The sequence below is a fragment of the Vigna umbellata genome, chromosome 11 (assembly GCF_029865625.1).
Source record: "Vigna umbellata cultivar VRB3 chromosome 11, Vumbellata_1.0, whole genome shotgun sequence".
NCBI classification, from domain to species: Eukaryota; Viridiplantae; Streptophyta; class Magnoliopsida; order Fabales; family Fabaceae; genus Vigna; species Vigna umbellata.
Window position 1 is genome coordinate 8,366,191 of NC_142175.1, and position 6,000 is coordinate 8,372,190.

A 6,000-nucleotide genomic window follows, 5' to 3' on the forward strand; every position below is an offset into this window, starting at 1 on the left:
ATAGAAAAATGAATACCTTATATCTATTTTTTACATGCAAAAAAATAGAAACTATAATAATTTTTTAAAAAAGAAATAAAATGAGGATTTTTTTTAAATAACGTGGACAAATTCAAGACCATCATATGTATTAATCAATATGAGAAAGTCATAATGAACAGCTTCGGAGATATTTACAAGCTTCAGAGAGATAAAGGCCTTTCATCCAGATTTGAAGGTTAAGGGTGGCTATTTGGAAATAAGGTAAACAGTATGGGGAGTGTTTGCAGTAGTCCCAAATCACCTGGAAGATAAGTGGAAAAATCCCTTTTTCTCTAGTCCCAAATCACCTAGAAGATAAGGGCGGGCAAAAACATCAATCAGCCATCAGATGGGAGTATTTCCTCAAAAGAATTCTCTCAATCTTACTGTTCTTGGAGATGTTATAGAATTGCAAAATAGAAACACAAATTATACACATCCAGTAAATACACATAGACAGCCTTTTCGATGGCTCCCAGAAAACAAAGGAAATCACCTTGCAATGACATGTTTCAAACGTGAATATATAGTACTTTAACAAAAATAGCTGCAATTGTTTCATGCAAAATAATTTGAACATGAAACTACCATCAAAGTCATAATTGAATTTTAACAAGTATGAATAAGGTTCTACTTGAATTGTCTGGAACTTTAAATCTAGTTCTATTAGATTCAGTTTCTGCTTTCAGTAACTTTTCTCTAAACAATCTAATGTGGATATGATATAGGAAGGCATAAAATTTAGCCTGCTTTTACAGTAGAAACAATCAATTATTACATTTGATTTGGAGTTGTGATGTAATGTGGACTTAGATATACTTGCCTGTAAAATTGAATGAACATAGAACACAATTCTATGCCTTCTTGAATTCTCCTCTTTGTTTGATAGTCTAATTGCAAGTATACCAACAGGCATCAAGAACCGCATTCGAAGCCCACAAGCTCTTTGTTTGATAGTCTTGGACTCATCTTAACCAATCACAGAAGAAAAAGAGTTAGCTTCAGAGACAGAACTCACATTTAATAAACAAAGGATTTAACTTGCAAGATTGGAAATTAGGCAAGAGGGAAAAAATGAATAGATTATGCTGCTAACTTTCTTGAATAAAAGTTCAGAATATGGAATTTGATGTGGTTATTATCTTTGGTTCTTGAAGGGCTGCTTGTAATTTTATGGTGCTCTTGTGATGAACCAACAAGGGGAAACATGATGAATACAAGAGAAGAATGAAAGAAGAAAGAAATGAGCTTTTGCTGAACTCCCATTCTTCCAAGTGCAAACTCAAACTCAATCTCAATCTCAATCTCAATCTCAGACTCCAATTACAAATTTTTACTTTTAACTCATACATATGCAAAGTCAATTTCATTTTTATTTCATAATTAATTATAACAAACCTCATCAATTCAATCTTGGATTCAAAAGACACTTGCAGATTATCATAACAGCATAAATGGGTACCCAAAACAAACAGTTCATAAATACAGTGTAGGGTAACATAAGTTCGAGAAAGTACCTGTGGGGAAAAGTGGAGTACTTAGTCATTGGCATCTTCACGATGTTCCTCCTGGCATTGGAGGCGGACTTCTGAACGGCGGCGACGACTTCCTTGGCCTTGCTAACTCCGACGCCGACTTGGCCCTTCTTGTCGCCGACAATGACGACAGCTCTGAAGCGCAACTGCTTCCCTCCCTTAACAACCTTCGTCACCCTCCTCACCTGGACCACCCTCTCTTCGAACTCATCGCAGACCTTCGCCTTCTTCGTGCCGGACCCGAACCCCGTGTTCTGCCGGACCCGAACCCCGTGTCCTGCTTCACCATGGCATCCGTTTCAAAGATGTCATTCCCGAGCATGGAAACGCCGCTGAAGGCGAGGCCGTAGAGCTCCACACAGGCTGCGGCAGTCTCGAAAGCGGAAAGTGCGAAAAAATGGCCACCATTGAACGAGTGAGATTAGGGTTGAGAGGTTTTTTTTTGGGGGTGGAGGGCGAGGGGGCAACGGGGGAGAGAAGCTTTCACAATAAAATGAATTTGTGAAATAGAGAATAGGATAGTGAAATCCAAACCTTACCGAAGGGCGCATTCCTTCGGTATTGTCACTGCCCAATTACCGAAAGACAAAAAAGACCGTCGGTGTTAATCCTTCGGTAATAAGCATATTTCTAGTAGTGGTAGAGGATTGTTGGCACAATTCTATTATGTTCTCTCATCACCTTTATTTTAGTACTGGTGTGGTTTTATATTTTGGTACTATGTTTGGTGTCATGTGTATTTTTAGAATCTATTTGATGGAAGTTTAACAAGAATTCCTATTTATTTTCGAGTTAATGCTTGCAACGAATCTACTCTACCCTAACAAATCTAATTATGCAATCAAAAAATGCAATAAGATGTAAGAACTAAAATTTAAGCTTACAAACCAAAGCGGGCAAATTTTACAGCTTCTTTTTTTTGTTTGAAGACATATTATGAGATTCTAGAGTGTTCATGCACATGTAGTGATTGAAACAAACTTAAAATGACATTTGTGTATAGAGAATGAAGCTAAATGCTAGTAACATATTCAGGGCTAAAAATCACATTATTGAACCTCATTTCATACAATTGTACTAGTGCCTTGTGCAGAAACATGTATGTTGTATGTTTTGTTAAATCCTAATGCAATTAATGCATGCAATGGGTTAAACAGGTATGAAATGATGAGAGAAGATGAATAATGCACCGTAACAAGGAAAAAACAGAACACAATCTAAAACCATGATTTTCAACTATGATTGACAATAGCATAAACATGATAGACCAAAGAAATTACTTGTAATAATAGTTTGAAGGGGAGATTATGTATGGCGTTTTCACATGCTCTATTATAGCCAAAATTAGATGCTAAAATGTGTCTAGTGCTTAGATGCATCTAATGTCTTATGCCAAACAAGCTTCATAACTAAAAATGTAGTGAAAAATAGTAAAATAACTAGCTTCACATGCTTTGTTAGAGCCAAAAGAAATTATCTGTAATAATAGTTTGAAGGGGAGATTATGTATGACCTTTTTAGATGCTTTGTTAGAACCAAGAGAAGAAATGCTTTGGAATATCCATTGACTTGCTATCTTCATTGTTTAGTAAAGAGGTTTACTTCCGGTTGGTTAAGAGCACCAAGGTGTGTTCTTTTTTGTTTGTTTCTCTTTGTTGGTTCCTTCACCATTCTCGTTGTTCTTTTTTTTTCACGTTCTTTCTCGCCTCTATGCGTCTTTTCTTTGTTGCTTTACTTTGTTGGTTCCCTCACCACTCTCGCTCTTAGTTTTCTTTTCTCTTTCTCGTCTCTGTGTGTATAGAAGGTGTTGCTCAAATGCTTTTTCCATTATTGTCTTGGTACCTGTACTATGTGTTAGCTTTTGCAATTTTGTAAAGTTTTTTTATTCTTTATTGTTGCATGTCATATATTGTATGCATAAAAGTCATTATTAGAATAATTTTTATTAATGATTTTAACGTGTAGAGGATTGTTGGCAAGAGTCTAATATGTTCTCTCAATTCCTCAGGTTGAGTACTGATGTGGTTTTGATATTTTAGTATTATATTTGTTCTCATGTAAGAGGTCATGCAGGTAAAATAACCTTAATAATGTAGCCTCTAAAATGTATATTATTGATGTGTTTCTTTCTTAACTTTGTAGGCACTAGTAAAAAAACAGTCTTTTGACATGCCTAATACGCCTTGGTTTTTACAAAACCGAAGTACATTAAAACGCGCTGCATTTTTATAATTAAGGTGAATTTATATGCCTCGGTTTACTTGGAGCCGAAGTCTATGCACTTTATTGCCTCGGTTATTTACGAAATCGAAGCATAAAACCCTCTGAATTTTTTTTAGCTCTTTTTAGCATCGATTAGTAGATGAACCGAGTTAGTAGTGTTATTACTGTCTCAGTTATTTATTGAGCCGAGGTAGTAGCTCGTTCAAATTTCTGAAACCCTACATAGTTTTCTTCTTCCCTAGCGTGCGCCTCCTCGTTCGTCTTCTTCCCTTGCGACCTCCACCACCAAACGCATAGCCCTCGCGTCCTCCATTTCTCTTGCGCAAAGAAATCTCCACTTCGCGGTCTGGTTTCTCTTGCAGGTTGCTTGTTGTGTCCACTGTTGTGCTGCCATAGTTCGTCCACCATTGATGCCTCCATTGTCTCCGGCGAAAGTTGGGTGGCTCGTCGAATTCCCTTCTGGGTTTGTCTAGGGTATCTGACGAGTTCAGGAGAAATGGTTCCTTTGGGGCTAGGGATTCCAATCGCGAGCTTCCCCCTGCTCGTGCTAACGAGAGTGATAATTGGGCGGCGGCAAAGAAACCTTCGGGAGGGTTTGAGAGGAGGGAGAGGGATAGAGGAGGGTTCTTCGATTTGTAGTTGCGCGCTAACGAATCAGAGAGTTGGGTTTCAAATAAGAGCTTTGTGTCGTCGGAGAGACGATTCGCCTCCAACAGTGGAGGGTTTGAGAGAGAGAGGAAGGTTATTGGGTTTGGCTCCAGCGGTGGTGTTGATTCAAATGACTGGAACAAGAAGAAGGGTGAATCCAACTTTAGTAGCTAAAGTGTTGGTGCTGGTGGAGGAAGACTAAGGCTTGTTCTGCAACATTGGTCTCTGTCGGTGTCCAATGAAGGGGGGATGGGAATGTGGAGAAACCTAAAGGGATTAAGGAGGCAGATGAAGGTGATGCCTTTGTGAAGAGGGGTTTTGGGTCTTGGAATGGAGGAGGATGAGCTGCTTTGCCTAAAAGTCGCACTGAGAGGAGTTGGAGGAAGCCCATATCTGATGATGAAAGTCTTAAAAGGTTTGTTACAAGGAGAAGATTGTGGACATAAGAGAAGAAATTCTATGAAAGAGACGAGCAGGGAAGTTTCCAAGGGACACCACATCCCTTTTGAAAAGTTGGGGCAAGCACATTCTAAATGGCCATACCCCACTATAAGTTTGGACATACATCTCAATCATAATATATTATAGTTGTTTCCATTTTTATATTCTAAATGTATTTTCAAGAGGAAGACAAGGCTAGACTGGTGCAGGAAACAGGGTTGCTCATAATTGAGAAGCTAACAAATGGGAAGCTTCTTAACTTGCACAGTGTAAGATGAGTTTTTTGTTTCTCATTCATGTCCAATTCGATGTTATTAAAATGCAGAATCCTTTCTCTGACTTTGTTGCATGTTGTTTGACAGGTTATGGTATAGAAATGAACATGTTGTGGTATATACTGGGTAAGTGAATTAACCAAATATTAAACAACTAGGATTGATGGTATTATAAGTTATTATGTTGTATGAGTGCAGATTACAATGTAATGACTTGTTTATATGATAATATGTGTGGAGGGTCTTTCATTCCAAAGTAGAGAGGGTGATTTGATTTTTAACGATATGATTTTTAGTATAGAAGGACAATATAATCATTATTTCATTCGTGCATTTCTTGACAGCATGGTTGGTTCCCTGGGTAGATGTGTTGTAGACTGAACCAGATTTTGATTTGGATATTAAAGAAGATGTTGAACCGACTTTCGGAGTCTGCTGGAATTGAAAGATCTGGAAGCAGAATCTTAATTTGTATTAGGAAGATAATGCATCAGTTCATAAGGAACTGAGGCGTAAAGTCCTTCCAAAAAAAATAAAAAACCTACTGCCTCAGTTTCATTTGAATCGAGATGAAATCTTAGATCTTTTTGCCTCGGTTAACAACCGAAGCATAAAAGGGTAGACTTTTTGTCTCGCCTGTATATGTCTCGATTCAGGAACCGTTGTCTATGGGTGAAATTAACTGTTGTCGTTTCCCTTGATTGCACTTTCCCTTGATTGCACTAGTGAGGGAAGATATGATATGTGTTGTCCTATGATGTTAGTCTGGGATCTTCATAAAGCTTGGCCTGAGGTAGATTTTAGGGTGAGACTAAAATACTACTTTTGATAATTTGCTCTTTTTGTTTTTTTTTTTG

General features: G+C 37.8%; 1 pseudogene; it reads left to right on the forward strand.

Annotated features, from left to right (window-relative positions):
- The first annotated feature begins 3,623 nt into the window (after positions 1-3,623).
- LOC148190921 (uncharacterized) lies at positions 3,624-5,249 on the forward strand (annotated as a pseudogene).
- The last annotated feature ends 751 nt before the right edge of the window (positions 5,250-6,000 follow it).